This window comes from Helianthus annuus, chromosome 6, assembly GCF_002127325.2.
Source record: "Helianthus annuus cultivar XRQ/B chromosome 6, HanXRQr2.0-SUNRISE, whole genome shotgun sequence".
Taxonomy (NCBI): Eukaryota; Viridiplantae; Streptophyta; class Magnoliopsida; order Asterales; family Asteraceae; genus Helianthus; species Helianthus annuus.
Window position 1 is genome coordinate 94,449,980 of NC_035438.2, and position 27,029 is coordinate 94,477,008.

The window sequence follows — 27,029 nt, forward strand, 5'->3', positions numbered from 1 at the left end:
AGATATAATGACGAAGGGGCAACAAAACTGCCGGATGATAAGGAGGGTGAATACAAAAGTGTTAAACGAAAAGCCAAAAAGGTTGGTTATTAGTCAATGATGTTGTTGGTAGTATATGCACACGTGCATCAAATTGTTACTTTCATTTTAAACGATGTTGTTTGATGTCATGTGCAGTTATTGCAGGAGAAATAAATACAAGGAATAGGAATAGGACAAGTATAAAGCACGATGTTGTTTGATTTGTTGAGTGTTAGGGTCTTTTATTGAAGCAAACCTGTTGATAAGGTCCATCATGTTAATGCACATGTGCATAGCTTTACACATATGCATATCTTGCCAGATTAGTTTAATAAGGTCAATCATATTGATGCAAATGTGTATAATTACGCACGTGTGAATAATTTGCTATAATAGGTTAATAATGTCATGTAGTTCACCATAATATGTTAACAATGTCATTTATAATGATGGACATATGCATAGTTTGACAGAATAGATTTGTTACTAATTAATGTTAAATATGATTGGTCGTAGTAATACGAAATTTGATTTGGTAAGGGTTAGTTTTTTACTGAAGCAAACTTACTGATTAGGTCAGTCATGTTACTGCACATGTGCATATTTATGCACATATGCATATTTTGTCAGATTAAGTTAATATGAATGTATTACGGCATATGCACAAGTGCATTATTACTTTAAAACATATACATTGTACATATTGTATGTAAAATGTTTATTGCACATTTGCATACATGAAACAATTGATGTACTATATGTAATGTATGCAGGAAAAAATATATTCAAAACTGCTCATGGATTGACAACAAGGACATATTTGATGAATAGGTTGACATCTCGGAAAATGATAGACTAAGAGGCGTTGAAACAGGAGGAGTGTTGGAAGATGCTTAGTAAATGGAAAGACGAGCAGAAGGTGTGAGGTTGTGAACTAATGCAAATGTTATGTGTAGGTAGTTTGTGGATATGGAATACAAAAGATAATGTTTGTTAATATATGATGTATTATGTTGTTTGGTAGAGAAAATTTTGGTACTACACATGTGCAAAGATTGATATAGCATACATATTCGTATCGTAGTATTGTATAATGTATTACAATGGTTATATTTGTTAATTTAGGATGTAATATGTTGTTTAGTATAGTATATGCCGGTGATGCATATGTGCAACAATGATTGTTGCTCGGATTATGTGATTCCTTATGATAAGGGTGTTATATATATTGGTTGTTACACAAAAGTTATGTGATAGTGTGTTAATGTTGGTAATGCACACGTGCATTAGTAAAAAACAATAAACATGTTAGTAATGGATATGTGTATATTTTGAAATATTGTATATTTGTTCATATCATATTACGTATGTGGTACCCTATTACGTATGGGGTACCACATTACATATGTTGTGGTACCCTATTACGTATGGGGTATCACATTACATATGTTGATGTATATGTAAAGGAAAACGGATTATATGTAGTTAAAATATCCAAGTATGCACATGTGCATTGGTCGAAACAATAATAATATGTAGTGAAACATTAAACATGTATGCACATGTGCATTGTTCGGAACAATAACCATGTGGAGTGTATGTGGTACCCTATTACGTATGGGGTACCACATTACATATGTTGATGCATATGTAAAGGAAAACAGATTATATGCAGTTAATATATTCATGTATGCACATGTGCATTGGTCGAAACAATAACAATGTGTAATGAAACATTAAACATGTATACACATGTGCATTGTTCGACGGGAAAAAAATGAAAATGTATTCTAGGCGGGTAATTAAACGCCAAAAATGAATCATCCCACCTCCCAAAAACACCAAAGTAAACTCCATGTGAGCCACCTAATATGAACAAATAAACCGCGCATAATGAAAGTCCAAAACAAATAACATGACCCACCCACGCAAAGTGAATACCATATTCCTAATCCGCACAAAATGGATAGATAAAATAAATAATTATTTTTATTAAAATGCACAGATACAATTTACGCCAAAACAAACAAACCAAGTATGTACTTCTGTTTAATTAACATTCATAGTTTTTCAAAACTTGTTCAAATACAATACCAAGCTAACTCAATTTCTTTCTTTTATCTTTAAACTAATGTTAAAATAATCTAGCGCTTTGCGGCGGGCAGCGATGAAGTGTATCATCATCATCATAGACATTGTTCGATTACTACTAAACACATACTGATGCAGATATGTTTCTCTTCGGATATACAATAATACTTGAGACATAAAACATTTAGAGAGAGCCCGCTTAATTGAAGCATCCTAAAGATATTGTGTTCCAATATCTGATATCAAAAGTGTTCCTCTAAAACATCTCTGATTGATGCACCTCGAGTCTTGTATCATAAAGCTCATCTAAAAAACCATAAAAAATAGAAAGCCAAAAGAGTAAAAAATTAGAATGAAAAGCATATACTCACACTAGTCGTATATTATTTAGTACTTGCACTTTAGTACCTACAATGTTAAGGTTTTCATTAACTGTAAAGGTTCTTTCTTAAAAACAAAAAATAAACGAATTAATAGTTTTCCATATAACTGAAACTTCTAAATATGGTTCAGTAATAAAAGTGAACCATTCACACACTCGTATTCCCTCTTTTTTTTAAAAAAAAAAAAAGAAAAGCTCAGAAGATCATAGTGAACTAAAATCGACCTTACCTAATATGCAATGAACGAGGAAAGTGTAGAGAGCTCGGCTGTTGAAACCTCGGGACTTCTTACCAATCTCAAACATTAAGAGAGGAAATGCAAACACGGCCAAACATTATCTACTGTTTTATTATGTTATGTATCTGACCTGTTTAATATGATATATATGTATACTTTTGTACTTAAAAGGATTAGAAAAAAGAAACAGAATGTTAACAATAGATCACCTCACAGCAGACTCCCATGTCCCTTCAGCCATGTACATGAATGGTGATACTCTGAAATCTGGTTCATCTCTGAGTGTTGAACCCGATTTCATCCATCACATACCTACACAACCGCATACGTGTCAAAATAAAATCACACTTTCCTACTAGGCTACTACTAAGAGTAGTACAGGACATGCTTGATATTCTATTCAAATGGGCACAATGTCGAACACATCAGTGGCATCAGTTTTGTTTACTGGCCCAATTCAAAACACATCATGCCACCGTCACCACTATCTCACACCTATGGTCACCACTTTCAATAGCCTCCAACAGTGGCATGATGTAAAATAATCATGTAAATAAAACTTAAAAACAAAGTAAACAGTAAAGATACATGTGATTAAAAACATAAACTAAATCAAGCAATAATATAATTAATTCAGATTCAATAATAAAACATACTCACATGAACTAGCCTTGAACGGTGGTTAGTCAACTGAAGTACGTCGATGATGGAGTTATAGTCAGAGTAGTTGTCGTTGTGGTGGTGGGTGTGATGTGTTAACATCGATTAGGTAGCCACGGATGCCGCCGTGAATTGGTAATGGTAACGTGCTGCACATGTGCAAGATGTAGATTATTGGTGATGGTTATAGGGTAATGGTAAAGTGTTGCACATGTGCAGGATGGTGTATTTATACAATAATCAAGTCCGACAATCGAATTGCATCAGCAGTTCTCAGTTCTCAAGCATCAGCAATTCTCTGTATTTCGTCTTCGTCTCGATTACATCAGTAGTTCGTCTTCGTCATAACGATAACAATACACCATAAATTGTTCGTCATATGGATTTTACCATCAAATATTTCAAAATTCGTCGTATAATTGAGGTTAGTGCTACAAAATTCGTATTATAATCGATATTGTTGCAGTAAGAACATAATCATAGATCATATATTCTTCATCGATTCGTAATCGAGTATTCCATTCGTAATTAGGGCATCACGATCAGAATAATCGAGGAGTGTGGCACGATTAGGGTTACATGAGGAACAATGGTAGGATGAATGGCATGATTAGACTTACAGGAGGAACAATGTATGAGGAGGATCATCAGATGTATGAGGATCGACACATGATGAATCAGAAAATGCCATATACCACCGTAAACACTGTGCCGACTGCCACCGCCGTGAAATATGTGAACGACGACTACCTCTCTGCCCTGAACGCCCCTTCGCCGCCGTGAAACCACCATGGACGCCTCTCTGCCACTTGTGAAAACTGAGAACTGATGAAGCTCTTGAAACCCTAAAACAGAGAACAGTAACAAAAAAAAAAGGAATGTGCGTGTTTTGTCATAAACATATTATAATTACAAAAATGCCATGTGTTCACACTGGTTCTCGCGGTTCTTGCAATAAATGGTGGTTCCTAACGGATCTTTATCCTATATATATATATATATATATATATATATATATATATATATATATATATATATATATATATATATATATATATATATATATATACTAGTCGTTTACCCGCACGATGCGGCAGGAGTGCGATTTACAATAGGATACTCGTTTACCGTTAGTTTATCAGTCGTTTTGTGATATATTACATTGTACGTCTCTTAGTTTTGTTAATTGTAGCATCGGTATAAAACATCGGCTCACTTTTCATTTTTGGAATATACAGTGCAAGTTATTACACATGTAAATTTCTTGGTTTAGTTCTATGTTCTAGGGTAGCATCTAAGATCGCAAGCTATGTTTTAAACTATAGTTATAATTTGACATTAATTCATCTAAACCAAAGTTGAATGATAAAAGTCTTGAGTTACAAAGAAAAAAGACGATGATAAATACAAGTCCCAAAAACCGTTGCGTAGTATGTACATATAGAAAATAAAATGACAAAAACTTTACGACAATAAAAGAAAGGGAGAAATAACATTAGTTCAGTATCATATGCATATGTGCCCTGTCCAATTACATTTCACAGGACCTCCAGTTGGGAGCATGACTGGAGCAACCGAAGCAATAGGAAGCGAATCCATTGTTTTACATTTAGATCACCAAAGGGCCTGATGTTTGTGATATGCTACCGGCCCATGTAGACTAATGAAAAACAAAAAAAAAAGTCTCATAAACATGCTTAAAATGCGTAAATGGCATAAAAGTATATAACAAGCTGGGTTTATAAATCTAAAATTTAGATACCTGCAATCTTGGATATTATGCTAAGTTGTCAAACTGGGATTTGTAGGTTGCATAAGCTATAGTTGATGTTGAAGCTGAAAATCGCCGATTGAGACAACATTTGAGCCCATGCTGTAGCTGATTGAAGCCCAGCTGCATCATTTGATGCTTGTCATGCTCAGCAGAACCCTGTTCTGTTATTCCTACAACATTATTTATCTAAAATTACATATCAATGACTACAGGCTCAATAACAATAGCGCATGTATTAATGTCAAATTTAAATTAAAAAACTATCAACTTCAGACTCATTTATAAATATCAAGTTTATTTACACGCTATTCCATCCGTTATAGTGCATAAGGTCATAGATTTCACATCTAAACATGTAATCCTACAATAGACATCAGTATATCCAACTCTATGCAGTCATTTTATAGTCAAATAAATATACAGTGTTAGCCACTCTTAGCTTGATAGAAAAAACAAAAAAGTGACAGATTTACCTTTACAATCTTTGAACCAGCCCAAGGTAGCTTCTTTCGCAACAATGACCAATTCAACTCGTTTGGACATTACATATACAAAACTCTCTTATATCGCTTGATGGCATTAAAAGATCTTTCATTGACCTGGGCATTCTGGTAGTCCTGTGATAGACCAAAAACAAACTTATCTCATATACAATAATTGAAAGCATCTGATATTAGACGACATAGAAATTGATATATACTCATCGAGATACTAAATTGAACCAATAGAATGTTATATATATTTTTGAACTGCAGCAAACTTTATATATGAATATAAAGCAACCAGCCACTGGCTGGAATACAAAGAGGAAAAGCAAATTACAACAGAGTCCCAACATTAAACGAAACCCAGCTATCCCACTCAAGGGAAGCTTTACTCGATCTATACTTAATCCAAACAAAGGCGTCTTCTTTTATCGCCTCCACCATTCTGTTGTACGGGACCTCCTTGCCATTGAAAAGCTTGTCATTTCTGCAGATCCAAATCCTCCAAAAAGCTGCCATAACAACCGCAAGGACTACTTTTTTCCATCTTTTGGAACCCAGTTGGTTTGTAAAAAAGGCAAGCCGCTCAGTTACACTGTGCGAGTCTGTGGGAATACTGATGCGCATCCAAACACTGAGTTGCCACCAAATACACCTCGCAACCAGGCACTTAATGAACAGATGGTTGGTGTCTTCGGCCTCCAAACCACATCTACAGCACAGATCCCCGTTCAGCCCCATGCCCCTACACGCGAGAGCTGATTTGGTCAGCAAACAATCTGCTGCAGCCCTCCAGGCTAAATAATTAGCTTTAGGAGGGGCCCAGCCGTTCCAAACAAAACCCAATGGGTCGACACGCCCAGAGCTCTTCTCGCATATCACTTGTCGCACTGCCTTGAGTAATCTCCCATTGAGCTTTGTAATATGGGCCTATATAAAAAAAAAGAGCAACAAAAGATCCAGAATTGTGCATATTCCATACAAAGTTAGAATGACCATAACTTGATTATCTCATAAATAACAAAAAACCATACAAGATTAAAATAACAAGAATCACAATTTTCATGTAAAGTTGGATTAGAATGACTTGAAATGGGTCGGACCAGGTTCAACCGACATAAAACAGGTTGGACCAGGTTACATAGAATAAAAATGGTCTGACTAAAATGGTTCAGGCCAGGTTACATTGACTTAAAATATGTCTAGCCAGGTTAGACCGACTAAAAACAGCTAGGCCCAGGTTAGAATAACTGAGATGATAGCAAATAACATCAAACGCCATTAAGTCAAGGAACAAAAGAAGTTAGTGAATGCGGTCTGTATTAAATACTCAAAGAGTGGGCGTATGATGGATTAGCCAAACTGCTATAAATAGTACCATACCTTATACGTGTATAAGAGCATGACCCTTTCACTATTTCACATCCGAAAATTTAGTTTTAATTTTAGTTGATAGAAATAAAAAGATGATGAGAGGACAGGAGGCACCTTTCAGATGTGCCAAAACATCTTCCGAGATATCATTAAATCCTAAATCGAGCGCTTTAAACCCTTCAACCCTGAAAACACCAAAAAAACTAAAGTTATAAACTGAATATTTTAAGGGAAATACGTTATAAGGTAATGCAAGTTAACAAAATGAAAATCACATAACATGAGCATGCCTGTGTGAATCTGTTCATTCCAGCTTTCCTTCATTTGGGCAAACCTAGTGACCGAACGAAAAAACAAAAAATAAAATTCTAAAAGTGGATTAAAAGCAGAAAATGGAGACTTAAACTTACCTTACCACCAAAAGCCTACAATCAAGGCCAACCTTATCTTCAATAACTTTGAAAAGAATAGCATGGGGTTGACAGAAACCATCAACCATGTTTTATTTTACCAAACATCTAAATACCTAGTTTATACACCCATGCCCTTTTGGCATACCTTAACTCCACATTTGATAGTACATAAAAATCAAAGAATATAACTATCTTTTGTTATCAAATGAACAACAGAAAGTGTTGGACTTTAAAGACAAACTAACATACCTAAGTTGTGAATGTGAAATGGATCTTTTCACAAATTCCCCTGCTTTGACACAAAATCAAACACAGATGAACCCTTTTGACCATTGTCTTGTCTTCTCTAACCACCCCTTTTCACCATTGACTTCCACCAAACTGGAATCCAAATATGCAAATATCAAATAGAAGTACAAACCTACAATTCGCCTAAATTGACTCACAAAAATCGTCAATCAATCATGACCAATTGTACAATCCCCTTTAGTAATCAACACAAAAATATTCAGATAACCTAATCAGTCGAAAACAAAAGCTAACTAAATCAATATTATACTTCATTTAGAGATGGAAACATGTTTATAAGGTTAAACCCGTTACTTCTTGATCTTAACATGTAAACTTATTTTGCTACAAATTATAGATCACTATTACCTGTAAGGGTAATCTTTTGTAATCTCTAATTTTGACTGCACAACGTCAATCAATCAATTGTTGCTTCAGTGAGATTTGATCATCTTGTGTAACAACAGGACTTGATTTCCAATAAACACGATTCCATTCTTCAAAGAACTTTATACAGAAATCCCAAACTTCGTTAGCCGACCACTCCACCTCTACTGCCTCTTGCGAATCCATAGTCTTCACGCAGGAAGACTCTCGCACTGAAGCAACAGTCAATTGATTAAACCGCCTCTTGCGATTCCATAGTCTGCAAATTTTTGCTTGTCATCTCCACGGCTCCATCTTCATCTACAACAAAATAACCAAAAACGTCAAAAATTAACAGTAGCATGGTAGATCTGAGAAAACTTTCAGCAGAAAATAGAAAAAACCTACTTGATTTACATCTTCATCCACCGATTGCAACTATACCGAAGCAAACCTATCAGATCCGGACTTGTCATCTTCCCATGCTATGCTTGTTTCCTGCAAAGTTATGCTTGACATCTTCATCTACAACAAAACAACCAAAAATGACAAAAATTAAGGGTAGCCCAGTAGATCTGAGAAAACTTTCAGTAGAAAATTAAGGGTAGCCCGGTAGATCTTCAAATCATCGATGTTCAACACAGGAGAAAGAGGGAAAAAGCCAGAGATGTAGGAGAAAAGGGGAAAAAGCAGAGAAAAGGAGAGGGAGGGAGAGAGGCGGGTAGATGAAGAAAAGATACATCTGACAAGGGTGTTTGAATTTTGAAATCCCACCCACAAATTTGAGTGAAGGGTATTATTGGAAAGTAAGTTGAGAAATGTATTTCTTATGCTTAAAAGATTTGTACATCATGCTTGAAAGGTGTTTTAAGTACATTGCCTTAGGTTGCCCTTCAAATATGCTTTATAATATAGTAAGTATATATATATATATATATATATATATATATATATATATATATATATAATTTAAGTATCTATAGAAAACCCACTTTAATTTAGAAAACCCGGGAAACTCAAAGCTCCCGATGTTTTTTTTTTCTTGAAAAAATTTACACATGTTATATACATGTTTTTAAGGGTTTTGGGCAAAAAAAATCAAAAAAGCGCCGTGTAGATATTTTTAAAAAAATAAATAAGTTTTGATGTAACACATGTTACAAATATGTCAGATGAATGTAACATGTGTTACACCAAAACTTGTTTATTTTTTTAAAAATATCTACTCGGCACTTTTTTGATTTTTTTTGCCCAAAACCCTTAAAAACATGTATATAACATGTGTAAATTTTTTCAAGAACAAAAAACATCGGGAGCTTTGAGTTTCCCGAGTTTTCTAAATTAAAGTGGGTTTTCTATACATCCTTCCCCTATATATATATATATATATATATATATATATATATATATATATATAGTGTGGGGTTCATTGGGGAACACCAAAAAAATGGGGAACAGGGGAACCCCCTTAAAAACCCTTAGATCAACTTCATCAAGGGCTGAGATTGGATTCATCTTTTTAAAGCTAAAAAGGCGGAGGGGTAGTTTTGGCATTTACAAAAAGTTTGAATTAGGTTTTTCTGGTCCGTCACTCCACATCTCGCAACCGTCGTCCCTGTCGCCGGAGGACACCTGTGATTTCTTTTGGTCGTCGTCGCTCGATTAGGTGGCCGGAATCTATAGTGTTTATCGTCGGAGAACACTTAATTGTTGTAATCGTCGTTGATTTTCTTTATTTCTGCTAAGATTTTTCCATGAAAACAAGTTCGCCTCGCTTATGCCGGTTCCACCACCGACTTCTCCGGCTGCTACCAGTCTCGAAGCCCTAGCTACTGCACCGCCGAGCCAATCCGTTAACAACAGTACTCCAAATAAATGGAGTGAAGAAGGTCGTAATGCACATCGGATGTTTCGGCACTGCTTACAGAGGTAGGTTTTGTGACAACTCGAATTTCCAAGATTCCTATTTCGCATTTATTGCACGTTCATTTATTGTTTAGTTGTTTATTTGCACAATTAGTTTCTGTGAGACTGTAACGTTTTGGATACAATGAAGTGTATTGTGTGATTGCGCATGGTTATGTGTTAATTGTGATAAATTTGTTAAATGCATAAACTTGGTGGTGAAACTGTGAAATTGTTGTGAGATGGTGTGCTTGTGTAAGATATAGTAATTCAGGGTGTATAGAGTAATTAGTGAAAATTAAATTATACTTAACCCTAATCTCTTCTCACTAATCATTTACACAAAACAAAAGCACGTACTTGCAATCCTCTGATCTTCTCTGGCAATCATCACTTCCATCACAATCACAAGTCTCCTACATCAATCTTAATCTTGCAATCTAGATTAAATCAATCCAAGGTAATTATTAATGATTTGTTGTTGTTCTTGATTCTTGATTATGTGTTCATGGAAACCCTAGTTCTTCATATAATATTCTGTGATTTTGATTTGATTCTGAAATATTGTGATGATGATGATGATTAATTGCATGCTTGATACATTGTGCTTGTGATGATTGTTGATTGTTAAGTATCGGTTGATTGATTTGATCTTGCACTGTGAAAAATCATGAACTAGGGTTTGGAATGATCATTGAAATGTAACTGTTGTCGTAAGAACGTTACTGCGAACTTGAATATTCGTATGATGCTGATTGTTGATCTGATTTTTGTAACGTAATGAGGTAGTCCGACTTTTAGATGATGCTTGTATTTGTCCGACATTTAAACCCTAGATAAGGGTCCGAATTTCATGATGTGTGGAGTGTGTCCGAGTTTTAAAACAAAGTGAAGGGGGTCCGAGTTTTGTGAGCCTCCTCTTGGTCCGACTTTGTAACCCCCCTAACCTTGTCCGAGCTTTAAACACCACCCCCTAGTCCGAGTTTTACTCCACTTGTTGTCCGGCCTTTAACAAACAACACAAAGGTCCGAGTTCTTTGGTCCATTACCCTTTGTCCGACTTTTGTTTATGAAGGGGAAACCCCCCACTTGGTCCGAGTTTTAAAGGGGACCATTGATCCGACTTTTAAATGCTTGATGATGTCCGAACTTCTTTAATATATGTCAATGAGTCCGAGTTTTTGGTTGTTGATGTCCGAGCTTTGTATCATACATGATATGTCCGAAGTTTTAGGGGCATGAGTTGATTGTCTGACTTTTGGTGATGAATCGGTCCACTAATTACATGTACATGCTAGCTAGTTGTCGGCCATGATTGAGGATTTGAATGTGTAGATCTGATTGAACACGTGATTGTTGCAGCCATTATAATTGTTAGACAGTCATTGAAGGGATTTCGACCCAAAAAGTGATTTTGGCCCAACTGATAGGCCTGTTTAGTGGTTAACATGTTAAGTTGTTAGCCTTGTTAAGTACGTATATAACTCTGTTAAACATGTAACTATGATTAACCTATTAACTGAGTTAAGCTTATTAACTCAGTTAACCATATTAACTCTGCTAGTATGTTAACCCTGTTAAGTGTATTGATGCAATTAGCTGTTTATGTTGTATGATGATTAATTGCCAAACACACTATGTGACATTAGAACATATGTGAATCGTTACGAACCTAAACTGATTGAGTATATGTGCACACTATAGGACTTGACTGATTTCTTGTGAGCACTTAACCTAGCATACCGAGCAAACCAAGGTGAGTTCACACAGCCAAGGCATGGGGTTCCCAGGGTGGGAATGGGATTGATTTATTTATTTGTACTTCTCTAGATAATGAAACGTAGTGATATGATCCTCGGGTGAGGAAGGTGTTTGGTTAAGATGCTGCTAGACTAGTGATGCTTATAGAACTGATCTTCGCACACACGCCGGGGTTGGCTGCGATAATATGACTGATCTTCGCACACATGCCAGGGTTGGCTGCGATAATATGACTAATCTTCGCACACATGCCTAGGAAGGCTGCGAACTATACACTAAAACTTCGCACAGGTGCCGGGTGGCCGCGATACAAACATACCTAGTCTAGAATACTTGAGAACTTTCTCTAATCTTCGCATACATGCCTGAAGGGCCGCGATACGAACTATTACGATACATGACTTAATTAACGAATACAAGGCTTACTATACTATTACAAATACCAAACTGTGAACTGTGAACTCGCTCAACTAGTTGTTGATCCTCTGTTACATGCCTTGCAGGTCGTTAGATACATGGAGCTTGCACAGGGAGGAGCAGGTCGTTGTGGAGCATGGATCATGAATGCTTAATTAAACACTTATGACATTTCATACATTATTATTTATGTTGGGTTTACTTACATGCTTCCGCTACTTAAACAATGTTTGGTTTTGAACATCAATCATGTCGTGATGAATTACATTATCTACTTTTATTATTAAATGCTGTGTTCGATATGTTTGGTGGCTTGATCCTGGTCGGTCACGCTCCCAAGCGGTGATACTTCGCGTGTGGATTTTGGGGGTGTGACAGATTGGTATCAGAGCCATTGGTTATAGAGAACTTGGTTTTAATATGGGAAAACCTTTTTATTAAAACCAGACTATAACCGGAACAGTGCTCTCAACGATCCACAACGACGCTTCGCTCCACGTGCAAGACTCAACATTCTAGGTAATAAGGTTTATGTTTATTGCCTACATGCTAGAATTACATAGAACTTTGCTCGTGGTATGCTTAGATTACATTGCTCACTACTTGTTATTGCTTGAGAACACCTACGTGCTTACACTCTTCTGTCATCGCACTATTCGTGAACCTCTCTCACTTACACTACTTTTACTATGAAGAACAATGGCTGGACGCATTAACATGACTCAAGCCCAGTTGACGGCTCTTAGCAATGAACAAGTTGCTGCGGCACTTGCAGCTGCAAACGCAGGAGGTCAACACGTTCAGCAGCCTGTATGTACTTTCAAGAACTTCATGGACTGTCGTCCAAGCTCATTCAGTGGCACCGAGGGGGCAGTGGGACTCCTCCATTGGTTTGAGAAGCTAGAGTCAGTATTCGAAATGTGTGAATGCCCTGAGGCTCGCAGGGTCAAGTACGCCACTGGTACTTTGGAAGGAATCGCGTTGACTTGGTGGAACGCGCAAGTACAGATCCTAGGGTTGGCAGCTGCTAACGCCACCCCTTGGAATGATTTCAAGGAACTGATCAAAAGGGAATACTGCACACGGGAAGATATTCACAAGTTGGAAGATGAGTTTTACCATTTGAAAATGACTGGGTCAGAAATTGAAGCCTATACTAAACGGTCGAACGAGCTGGCCGTGCTGTGTCCCACTATGGTAGACCCTCCAATTAAGCGCATTGAGTTGTATCTCAAGGGGTTAGCACCAGAAATTCAGAGCCATGTGACATCGGCTAATCTTGATAATATCCAGGCTATTCAGCGCCTTGCTCATCGTATAACGGATCAAGCAGTGGATCAGAACAAGCTGCCAAAACGCATCAGTGCTACCACTACTGATATCACTACTTCTGCTACTCCCAGTGACAACAAAAGAAAATGGGATGGGGATTCCAGCAAGGGATCAGCTTCAGTTCAGTCACAGGTTCAGCAGCGAAAGACTGACAGTTATCAGAGTCCCAGTCCGCACTCTTCAGGCAATCAGGGGCAGGGTGGATATCGGGGAATTCACCCACTATGTAACAGGTGCAACAGACACCACAGTGGACGGTGTCGCAAGGAACGTTGTCAGAGATGTCTCAAGATAGGGCATGAAGCTAAAGACTGCAGGAGCTCGCGACCTGCAAATCAGAATCAGCAACACCCACCACCAGCTCCACAGAACCCACAGCAGCAGCAACAACGGGGCAACAGGGGATGTTTTCAGTGTGGGGCTGAAGGTCATTTCAAGCGTGATTGTCCCCAGTTGAACCAGAACCAGAATCGCAACAATAACAACAATCAGGGAAATGGCAACAACAACAACAATGGTGGGAACAACAACGGCAACGAATCTAGGGGACGAGTATTTGTGCTGGGGCAGGGAGAAGCGAGAAATGATCCCAACGTAGTCATGGGTAAGTTTCTTCTTGACGACTTTTACGTTACTGTTTTGTTTGATTCGGGTGTTAATACCAATTATATGTCTTTGAAAGTTAGTCGAATGTTAAAACGTACACCAACTCCCTTGAACACCCAACGTGTCGTAGTGTTAACTAGTGGTAAAGGTCTAGAGGCCGTACATAGTTCAGGGTTGTAATCTTATCCTCGCTGGTCAGACGTTCCCTATCGACCTCATTCCTATAGTTCTGGACAGCACCTATAGCTCACGCACCGTACCGCATAGCTCCATCCGAATTGGAAGAACTATCGACGCAGCTACAAGAACTCTTGGATAAGGGATTCATCCGACCTATCTTTTCGCCTTGGGGAGCTCCAGTATTATTCGTGAAAAAGAAGGATGGCACTTTCAGGATGTGCATCGATTACCGCGAACTGAACAAGGTCACAGTGAAGAACCGCTATCCTCTTCCACGCATTGACGACTTATTCGACCAGTTGCAAGGGTCAAGTTACTATTCCAAGATTGATCTAAGGTCAGGGTATCATCAGCTGAGAGTCCGGGATGAGGACGTCTCCAAGACAGCATTCAGAACTCGCTACGGTCACTACGAGTTTCTAGTCATGCCATTTGGGTTTACGAACGCGCCGGCAGTTTTCATGGATCTTATGAACAGGGTGTGCAAACCCTATCTAGACAAGTTCGCCTTTGTCTTCATCAACGACATCCTGATCTACTCCAAGAGTCAGGAGGAACATGAGCAGCACTTACGACTTATCTTGGAACTTCTTCGAAAGGAACAATTGTACGCCAAGTTTTCTAAATGCGACTTCTGGCTTCGTGAAGTCCACTTCTTAGGCCATGCGGTGAACAGGGATGGGATCCATGTCGATCCATCCAAGGTAGATTCGATCAGGAACTAGCCTGCACCGCGTACACCAACGGAAATACGCCAATTTTTGGGTTTGGCGGGTTACTACAGACGGTTTATCAAAGACTTCTCGAAGATCGCACAGCCACTTACTATGCTGACACAGAAAGGTGTCACCTACCGTTGGGGCAACACTCAGGAAACTGCTTTTCAGCACTTAAAGGATAGGCTTTGCAGCGCACCTATTCTCTCATTGCCGGAGGGCACAGACGATTTTGTGGTTTATTGTGACGCGTCGATACAGGGGCTTGGTTGTGTATTGATGCAACGAGATAAAGTTATTGCCTACGCTTCTCGCCAACTCAAGGTTCATGAACGGAACTACACGACGCACGATTTAGAGCTGGGAGCTGTTGTGTTCGCGCTTAAGATATGGCGACACTACCTGTACGGTACCAAGTGCATAATTTACACCGATCACAGGAGTCTCGAGCATATCTTCAAGCTGAAGGAATTGAACATGCGTCAACGACGATGGGTCGAGCTACTTAATGATTACGAATGCGCTATCAAGTACCATCCAGGAAAAGCCAATGTTGTGGCTGACGCTCTCAGTCGGAAAGACACTCTACCTAGGCGTGTACGAGCTTTACAGCTCACTATTCAGTCTGATCTTCCTACACAGATACGAAATGCTCAGGTAGAAGCATTGAAACCAGAAAACGTCAGGGCTGAAGCCTTACGCGGATCAAGGCAACGATTAGAACAAAAGGAAGACGGCGCCTACTATGTAACGGGACGTATTTGGATACCACTATACGGCGGTTTACGAGAACTCGTAATGGATGAAGCACACAAGTCTCGCTACTCGGTACATCCAGGGTCGGATAAAATGTACCACGACATCAACAACCTATTGGTGGCCTAGTATGAAGGCCCACATTGCAACTTACGTCGGCAAATGTTTGACTTGTGCGAGAGTCAAGACAGAATACCAGAGACCCTCAGGCCTACTTCAGCAACCCAGAATACCACAGTGGAAATGGGAAGAAATTTCCATGGATTTTGTTACTGGCCTGCCTAGATCCCAGCGCGGGAATGATACTATTTGGGTGATCGTAGATCGACTCACAAAGTCTGCTCATTTCTTGGCTATCAAAGAAACAGACAAGTTTTCCACACTAGCAGACCTATACGTAAAGGAAATAGTCTCGAGGCACGGGGTGCCCACATCTATCATTTCGGATCGCGATGCACGATTCACATCAGAACTATGGCAAGCAATGCACAAGCCTTTTGGCTCTCGGTTAGACATGAGCACAGCTTACCACCCTCAGACGGATGGGCAGTCTGAGCGCACGATTCAAACTCTAGAAGACATGCTTCGGGCATGTGTCATTGATTTCGGCAACAGCTGGGAAAAGCATCTTCCTCTGGTGGAGTTCTCATACAACAACAGTTATCACACCAGCATACAAGCCGCTCCATTCGAGGCATTGTACGGGCGTAAAAGCCGGTCACCTCTCTGTTGGGCAGAGGTGGGGGATAGTCAACTCACGGGTCCAGAACTTATAGTGGACACCACGGAAAAGATTGCACAAATACGACAACGCATGGCGGCAGCACGCGACCGTCAGAAAGCCTACGCGGATAAGCGTAGGAAGCCATTGGAATTTCAGGTCGAGGACCGGGTATTACTCAAAGTCTCACCCTGGAAGGGGTGTGGTTCGTTTTGGGAAACGGGGCAAACTCAATCCACGGTATGTTGGACCGTTCAAAATCACTGAAAGAATAGGCAAAGTAGCCTACAGACTAACCCTACCAGCTGAACTCAGTGCAGTTCACAATGTATTCCATGTGTCGAATCTGAAGAAGTGCCTGTCAGATGAGACCCTCATAGTTCCTTTTAAGGAACTCACTATCGACGAGCGGTTGCAGTTCGTCGAGGAGCCAGTTGAAATCACGGACCGGGATGTTAAGGTCCTCAAACACAAGAGAATCCCTCTTGTCCGAGTTCGTTGAAACTCCAAACGTGGCCCAGAGTACACCTGGGAAGGCGAAGACCAGATGACAGAAAAGTACCCCCAGTTATTCGGAACCAATGCAACCACTACTGAGACTGAAGCTACTACTGCGGAATTTCGGGACGAAATTCCAAATCAACGGGGGGATGATGTGACACCCCAGGAAAACCAGTAAACGATACAACTTACCTAGCTTCCTCAGTAACCGCATGCTAAATTTCGGGACGAAATTTCTTTCAAGTTGGGGATAATGTGACAACTCGAATTTCCAAGATTCCTATTTCGCATTTATTGCACGTTCAATTATTGTTTAGTTGTTTATTTGCACAATTAGTTGCTGTGAGACTGTAACGTTTTGGATACAATGAAGTGTATTGTGTGATTGCGCATGGTTATGTGTTAATTGTGATAAATTTGTTAAATGCATAAACTTGGTGGTGAAACTGTGAAATTGTTGTGAGATGGTGTGCTTGTGTAAGATATAGTAATTCAGGGTGTATAGAGTAATTAGTGAAAATTAAATTATACTTAACCCTAATCTCTTCTCACTAATCATTTACACAAAACAAAAGCACGTACTTGCAATCCTCTGATCTTCTCTGGCAATCATCACTTCCATCACAATCACAAGTCTCCTACATCAATCTTAATCTTGCAATCTAGATTAAATCAATCCAAGGTAATTATTAATGATTTGTTGTTGTTCTTGATTCTTGATTATGTGTTCATGGAAACCCTAGTTCTTCGTATAATATTCTGTGATTTTGATTTGATTCTGAAATATTGTGATGATGATGATGATTAATTGCATGCTTGATACATTGTGCTTGTGATGATTGTTGATTGTTAAGTATCGGTTGATTGATTTGATCTTGCATTGTGAAAAATCATTAACTAGGGTTTGGAATGATCATTGAAATGTAACTGTTGTCGTAAGAACGTAACTGCGAACTTGAATATTCGTATGATGCTGATTGTTGATCTGAGTTTTGTAACGTAATGAGGTAGTCCGACTTTTAGATGATGCTTGTATTTGTCCGACATTTAAACCCTAGATAAGGGTCCGAATTTCATGATGTGTGGAGTGTGTCCGAGTTTTAAAACAAAGTGAAGGGGGTCCGAGTTTTGTGAGCCTCCTCTTGGTCCGACTTTGTAACTTCCCTAACCTTGTCCGAGCTTTAAACCCCACCCCCTAGTCCGAGTTTTACTCCACTTGTTGTCCGGCCTTTAACAAACAACACAAAGGTCCGAGTTCTTTGGTCCATTACCCTTTGTCCGACTTTTGTTTATGAAGGGGAAACCCCCCACTTGGTCCGAGTTTTAAAGGGGACCATTGATCTGACTTTTAAATGCTTGATGATGTCCGAACTTCTTTAATATATGTCAATGAGTCCGAGTTTTTGGTTGTTGATGTCCGAGCTTTGTATCATACATGATATGTCCGAAGTTTTAGGGGCATGAGTTGATTGTCTGACTTTTGGTGATGAATCGGTCCACTAATTACATGTACATGCTAGCTAGTTGTCGGCCATGATTGAGGATTTGAATGTGTAGATCTGATTGAACACGTGATTGTTGCAGCCATTATAATTGTTAGACAGTCATTGAAGGGATTTCGACCCAAAAAGTGATTTTGGCCCAACTGATAGGCCTGTTTAGTGGTTAACATGTTAAGTTGTTAGCCTTGTTAAGTACGTATATAACTCTGTTAAACATGTAACTATGATTAACCTATTAACTGAGTTAAGCTTATTAACTCAGTTAACCATATTAACTCTGCTAGTATGTTAACCCTGTTAAGTGTATTGATGCAATTAGCTGTTTATGTTGTATGATGATTAATTGCCAAACACACTATGTGACATTAGAACATATGTGAATCGTTACGAACCTAAACTGATTGAGTATATGTGCACACTATAGGACTTGACTGATTTCTTGTGAGCACTTAACCTAGCATACCGAGCAAACCAAGGTGAGTTCACACAGCCAAGGCATGGGGTTCCCAGGGTGGGAATGGGATTGATTTTTTTATTTGTACTTCTCTAGATAATGAAACGTAGTGATATGATCCTCGGGTGAGGAAGGTGTTTGGTTAAGATGCTGCTAGACTAGTGATGCTTATAGAACTGATCTTCGCACACACGCCGGGGTTGGCTGCGATAATATGACTGATCTTCGCACACATGCCAGGGTTGGCTGCGATAATATGACTAATCTTCGCACACATGCCTAGGAAGGCTGCGAACTATACACTAAAACTTCGCACAGGTGCCGGGTGGCCGCGATACAAACATACCTAGTCTAGAATACTTGAGAACTTTCTCTAATCTTCGCATACATGCCTGAAGGGCCGCGATACGAACTATTACGATACATGACTTAATGAACGAATACAAGGCTTACTATACTATTACAAAAACCGAACTACAAACCGTGAACTCGCTCAACTAGTTGTTGATCCTCTGTTACATGCCTTGCAGGTCGTTAGATACATGGAGCTTGCACAGGGAGGAGCAGGTCGTTGTGGAGCATGGATCATGAATGCTTAATTAAACACTTATGACATTTCATACATTATTATTTATGTTGGGTTTACTTACATGCTTCCGCTACTTAAACAATGTTTGGTTTTGAACATCAATCATGTAATGATGAATTACATTATCTACTTTTATTATTAAATGCTGTGTTCGATATGATTGGTGGCTTGATCCTGGTCGGTCACGCTCCCAAGCGGTGATACTCCGCGTGTGGATTTTGGGGGTGTGATAGGTTTTTTTCTCTATTGCGCGTGTATATGTTAGTTTGTGCTGGTGGTATGTATTTCAGTTTCATACGTTGCATCTGCTACATATATTGATTTTAGGTTTACAAATGCCTTTGGATTGTATTCAGTTGATTTATTGTTGAGGTCAGTGATGAATGTTTGTAGTTTCTAGAATCCTAGTTTTGTGATTGTGATGATATATAGAGAAATTTCAATGGATCATCGTATGAAATTCATGATGGATTAACATGTTAAAGCTTTATAAAAGATTCTAGAACTTAGACAAAAGTGCATTTGTTAATAAGAGAAACACTATATATTATGAATAGTATAAGTTTAGATAGGAAATTAAAATCAGAAATCTCGGACCGGAGCCGGTTCGAATTAGGAGCCGTTGACATATCGGTGTCAAATCTGCATCTGAGATACAGCGAATACCATGATAGGTTTTATTTTATCGCTTTCGTTTGATTTAAAATTCTATGAATCATTTCCGGTGACTGCTATAACAATCCGTTCACCTACGCCACCACGTTTTATTCACTTGTTTGATATAAGTGCATCATTTGTGTGATTCTGGTTTGCTTAAACCTGTGTAATTGTGAATTTTCTAGGGTTTTGTTTGGTAGTATTGTTTGATTTCCTTACATCATCGTTGAAATGATGTATTTTTTTTGTTGCGCAGCATTATGCCCGTTGTATTACTATCACCAGCATCATCCTATCAACTATATCCTTCTAGGCATTTTCACCATCTCTCTTGCTTTCGCAGTCGGTTTGACACGCGCTTTCACTAGCGGTAAGCCTACTTTTTGTCAATTTATGTGCTCAGGTTCATTGTGCTTGTTTAATTTCAAGTTCTCAGAAGAAAATAAGCATTGCTTCTTAATAATAGTGATAATTTCTAGTCATATATCTATTGAATGAAACTATTAACAGCATAATTTAATCAATTGTCATGGATACTGCAGGTAAGGTGATCCTGGAAGCTGTAACTTTGACAGCAGTGGTGGTTGTGAGTCTCACTTTGTTCACATTTTTTGCCGCCAAGATAATTTTTACATGTTAAAAATATTGTAAGTTATAAGTGTGGGGTTCAACGCGGAACCTCAATAAAGTTTAGAAACGGGAAAGCGGGCATTTAACATGTTAAATATATATAAAAAATTCAACTTAACATGTTAAAAACTATTTTTTCCAAAAACAAATTCGGAGCTTTTGCATATAAAGATCTGCAGAAGCCATTCTAATAAAAAAATCATTTGCTAATGTTTTTTTTAATCTTTTTTAACTGTTATTTAAGCATCTCTGTTACGAGTGTTAGATTTAAGCATATCTAAACAATTTTTCACTAGTTATTAATATGATCAGGTTGAATTGTAAAGTTGCAGTGTGTGATTAAGGCTTATTTATGCCTTCAAGCTATAAACATGAAAGAATGGATATTAATTAACTATTTTAATTTTTGTTCCCAATAAAATAAATCTGGAACTTGAAACTCACCTTTGTTTAAAGGGATTTTATTCTTAGTTTAACATGTAAAACAAATTAGAGGCTTTATTTACATGTAAAATACTTGGATATGGTATTTCGATGGTCTCTAAACATGCAGCTGAGATTTGATTTAGGCTTTTAGCACAAGAAACATGGTGTTTGTTGTTGTAACGTACAAGTATGTTAATGCTTATGTTTATTTCAACATCTTTTATTCGTGAAGGTATATATGTTAACCTGCTACAGTGCTACTGTTAGCACTTTGCAACATATATGATATCCATGAATGCCGTACAAGACGTCGGGACTCACTTGATTTGCAGTAAAATGTGTGAATTTCAGGTGCGTACGGGTCAAGGAAAAGACTCAAGGACTTGATCTATGTTCACTACAACTTGCGAGTCAAGGAATGTCAAATAAGGCCGACCATTGGCTCAGACAGCCCATTCGTGCAAGAGAATCTTTTGTATGACTGGATTGTAAAGCCTGGTAAACAAAAATACGAGGTAACACACTCTTCACTCCTTTCATTCCATGGCAAGATTATTTATTTATTAAATTATATTCTTGTAGGAAATGGAATATGAGGAGAATGGGTTGTTCGAATAAATACAAGGAAATTGAGAGAGTAGGAAGGGTGGTTCATTAGACATACAACCACTAGACTCTGATCCGCCTGAAGTCGATGACCGTAATTTCTTGGATGACGAGAGTGATTATTTTTTAGGTAATGTATTCATATGAAAAATCATGTAGTGTGAGGTTCAATGGGGAACACCAAAAAAGTGGGAAACCGGGGAACCATGCATTTAACATGTTAAATATATCCTAAAAATTCAATTTAAAATGCTAAAATTATTTTTTATTTCCAAAATTTAGCATTTCTTCCTATCAAATTGTTATATATTGACTCCTTGTTAATTATGTAAGTGCAACAAAAATTTTTTAGTATTGCATCATAGATTATATTACAGACACAATTAATCATGAACAGTGAGAATTATATTCTTTGTTGGCTTATGACAGTTATCTTCCACGGGTACAGAATATGATCAAATCAGCTTTGAGTTCTTGGGTACACACCAATATTTACACCCAAGATCAAGGTAACATAGAGCGGCAATTCAATTTATGGTTTGACCCAACCACCAATTATCACAACTACACAATTCATTAGAATCCAACCGAATTCGTGTGAGTAAACACCATTTGAGGGTGACTATTTTCTATTTGAATCATTGGTTGTTAATAGTTCAAATGATATCAAAATGATTCCGTAATCACTGAAATTCAAACAATAATCACTAGTTCACAATTTCTTGTCTCCATTGTTAATATATTTTGTTACTGGTATTGATATCTTGTTATGATTGTGAAACTATTTTGATGAATGTCATCAAGTGCTTTGAGATGGTGTTCTTTAGGCCACACGGGGCCATGCGTTATCGCATTACGGAAAGGTTGTTTAACGCGTTATTTCCCACCGCCACCATAAACATTGTGACAACCGATACTAAACGTCTTCTAATTACGTGATTAATGAATGTTTAAGGCGATAATAAATAGTGTTTAAGACACGAATTAGCTTAATTAGGCTCTTGGTATGCCTATGAACGCCTAACTAACTTTACAGTGCGCGTAGGATGATCTGCGGAAAAATCTGCGAAACGTTACACGGTAACGAACTGACACTGTACAAAACACTAATAACGCTGACAAACACGAATTTTACACGAATAAGTTAAACATATGGATATGCTCAACTATAAATTCCATGTATATGATTTAATTTGTTGTTCTTACAAATGGTTATCACTAAATCTAGTAACTACATGTAAAAGCTTAAGAGTTACAAAACTGATCTTATTAAACTTACAAATAAATTTTGGTTTTACTTTATTTACGAGTCTTTGTTAAAGACCCAAGTATTGGTTTGGTCATATTTATGGCCATTTTGGTCCCCACTACTTTATCGGATTTTAGTAGATATCAATTTCTTTATAATTTATTATTCAAAGATATGATGAGTATACCATGAAACTTGTGTTCAACAACTTAGCTCCTACCAAACTCTCTTCTCTTTTTAAAAAGGGGAAATAGCCAAAATAGCCAAGACTTTTCCCAAGTTTCAAGAATAGCCAATTCAAACGGCTCTATAAGACTTTTCCTCAAGCCTGAAATGTCTCAAAGAATAGCCACCCACCGAAAGCCACGTGTCCACAACCCCTGCTGCTGAGACGTTTCCCAAACAGAGACGTTTCCCAAAGCAGAGACGTTTCCCAAGCTTACTTTATGGTCTACCTGTTTACAACTTCCTTATTTTCTCAACCCTAAAGTGGGAACATAACCATTTTTTAATCTTTAACATGGATCACCACCCCATAAGACCTACCACCACCATCTACATCCATCACCACCCCACCGGTATCCCCATCTTCACAACTTCCTTATTTTCTCATAAATATACAAATTATCCATGTTAAAGATTAAAAGCAACTATGAACATGAATGTTGGGATTGAACCCTATCAGAGGAACAGATAATGTGTATCATCTGAGCTAACCACTGCTGGTGACTTTGATAAGTGCTGCTGGGTTCACAGCAGTAGAAGGTTGCAGCAGTAGTTCTAAAGTCTGTTTGTAATAGAATGTATTAGCAGTAGTTCAATAGAAGCAGTGTCTGTATAGATCAGAGGTTAGAGTTTGTTAGGAGGTTAGATGTCACTTTCATGGTGATGTCAGCTAAAGATGCTCAGTAGTTTGCAAGTGCTTATAAATAGTACAGTACTTTGTTCTGTTCTATTAGCTCTTCACATCATTCGTCTTCTTTGCACGAACAAACTGCTGAGCTCTGGCTGAGGGGGAGTTTGCATTCATTCATCATCATTGTAATCGTAATTGAAATAAATTCAATCATTCGGTTCTTTGTGTAAAGATGTTTGATTAAAAGTATTACTCTCATTTGATTGTATACAAAGTTTGTGTTCATCTTAATTTCCGCTGCACACTCATTCATCTCCATCTTATTTTACAAACAAAAATACAATCAAAAGGAAACTCAGATCCAACAATTGGTATCAGAGCTAGAACAGTCAAATTTGATTTAACAATCATTTTGACGTAAATAGTTCAGCTCAAAACAGTTGATACTGATCGTTTGTTCGTCGTTGAAAAACATAGTAAGGATTAATCACCATTATAGTTGATTTCTCAGTACCTGTAAAACAACAAGAATGACGTCACAATCTCAGGACGATAAAAACAACATTGGCTCGCTCTTTAAACCACCTATGCTAAAAAGAAATGAGTACAACATCTGGCAGAGGAGGATGGGTCACATCCTCGCTCAACAAAGCACAGGTTGTTGGAAGTCTGTTATCTTTGGTCCTCATGTTCCTACAGTGCCAAGCGCTGAAGATGCTAAAAAACAAGTTCCTAAACCTGTTGAAAATTATACTGAAACGGATTATCAAAAATTTGAACTAGATGCTAAAGCATTTAGTATTGTTGCATCAGCGCTCCCCAACGAAATATATGCTGGACTGTTACATTGCAACAGTGCCAAAGAGTTGTGGGACACACTTAAGGAACAGTTTGGAGGTACCGAAGAGGTCATAGAAAACAATAGGGAAATCCTGAACCAACAGTATGAAACATTTTGTCATGTTAAAGGTGAATCACTGACTCAACAATTTGAGCGTTTCAGTTGTCTCATCAGTGAACTGAGGCTTGTTAATGTCACGTTTACAAACTCGACTCAAAATAGCAGGTTCCTCAGATCACTGCCAGAAAAATGGGACACAATAGCTATTGTCACCAGAACTGCACCTGAGTTCAAGGATCTAACCTTGACCCAACTCCATGGTCGACTCCTGACCTTTGAGAGGGAGTTGAACCAGAAAAGGAAGTTACAAGAGTCAGGGAAAACCGTTGATGATTATTCATTCGGTAACACTGCTCTTCTGGGTCAAGAAGAATCTGGTGGTAGTGGTAAGGATCAGGGTTATGATCACTTCATTGACATAACTGCTGGTGCAAACTTTAACAACCCTGATCCTCACTCTACAGGTTATGCATTCACTGCAAATGAAAACCAAATGTCAGACAATTTAAGCTTTGAACTCAATGATTTACAGCATTTCGACCCCACTGACCTAGAGGAAATGGACATCCTGCACCAACTGGCCTTGCTAAGTGTTAGAACTAGCAAGTTTTATAAGAGAACTGGGAGAAAATTTCCAGGTCTACATGGGAACCTAAGGGTTGGGTTGGATAAATCGAAAATCAAGTGTTACAAGTGTAACAGGTTGGGACACTTTGCTAGGGAATGTAGGAGTCAAACAACTGGTCCCATAGTCACTCACCCTAGTTCAAATCCTAGACCTCAAAATCAAAACACTGTGCACTATGCCCAATATGCCCCAGCAGCACATGTGAACACTGCTCATTATGCTGTTGCCCCTATGCCAGTGCATTATGTCCAAACAGCTGCTGCACAAATCCAATATGTTCAAACCCCTGCTCCCCAGACACAAGTGCAATCTGCACCTCAAACTACTGCTCCAGTAGTTACACAACCTGAACAACAAAGTTTCTTTAGTCAAGAGTTTGTTGACTGGAGCAGTATGCCTGAAAATCTTAATGATGGAAATTTTGCACTATATGCTTCAAATGATTCTTCTCACAATGAATTTTGTTTGATGGCATTAGAGTCAATACAGGAGGGGGTTGAATCTGAGGAGGAACAGCTGAAGGTTGAAACAGTGGAAGAGGTCACTGAAGCAGTGGTTACTGCTGTGATTGATGAAGTACTGCTGGGAGAAAGTTCAGGTACCCTGATTGAACCAATGACAGATCTATGGTCTGAAGAAGACAAGAAAGATGAAAAGGCTGGTGAGGAAGAAGAGAGAGCTGATGAGGAAGAAAATCCTAAATGTGATTGTGCAATGATGGCTGCTGCCAAGGTATCACCTCAAGTTCTAGAAAAACTATGTTCTGACAATTGCATTATTGCTTTTGCTAACATCAAAGAGGTGAATGAAAACCTTGGGAACAAAATCTTAACTGATGAAGTCAAATTTGAAAGATCTTTAAAAGAACTTAAAAACAAGTTGACTGAAAAGGAAAAAGAGATTAGCAGTTTGAAAGAAGAGCAAAGCATAACCAAAACCCAACTCCAAACTATGGTAGAAAAATACCAAGTTTGCAAAAAGGAGTTAGAATCCACCCAGATCACTTGTGAAAGATGGGTGGAATCATGCAAAGGGTATGAGGTTATGCTTGAGAAACAGATAAAAAGCAATGTAAAATTTGGGGTTGGTTATAGAAAACATGATGATGAAAACACTGCTTTTGAAAAATCTGTTTCAACCACTGATGTAACTACTGAGTTCATCCCAACAAACAAGGATGGCCAAGAAGTGAAAATCACTGACAAACTTGGTAACAAAATCACACTTGACAGACCAATGGGTCCCTCTGCATTTGAGGAGACTGAAAATCATCAATTTAAACCAAGATGGTCTGATGAGTGTGATATCCTTGAAAATTTCAAGCCAATGGACTTTACATCAACTGATGGTGTTAAGGCTCCAAAAGCTAAAGTCATTCCTCTTAAGGATATTCCAGCAGTGGTCAAAACCTCTACTACAAAGGAGTCTGAAAAGAGGAAGAAGAAAGAGAAAATTGATAACTTGTTTTGTGAATTCTGTGAGAAGAGGAACCATCTAACAAAAGATTGTTTCCATCTAAAATCTTATGACTTAACCAAAACAA

General features: G+C 38.2%; 1 long non-coding RNA gene across 2 annotated transcripts; it reads right to left on the minus strand.

Moving 5' to 3' along the window:
- Window positions 1–4,834: 4,834 nt before the first annotated feature.
- LOC110882894 lies at window positions 4,835–8,830 on the minus strand. 2 transcript variants are annotated; one of them, XR_002560282.2, is made up of 8 exons: window positions 8,502–8,830; window positions 8,097–8,414; window positions 7,689–7,820; window positions 7,307–7,360; window positions 7,141–7,211; window positions 5,641–6,582; window positions 5,156–5,337; window positions 4,835–5,053 (listed from the first exon to the last, which is right to left on the minus strand). It is a non-coding gene; the product is annotated as an uncharacterized LOC110882894 (long non-coding RNA). The 2 variants fall into 2 exon arrangements; XR_002560280.2 differs by having other exon boundaries at window positions 5,641–7,211.
- Between the last annotated feature and the right edge of the window lie 18,199 nt (window positions 8,831–27,029).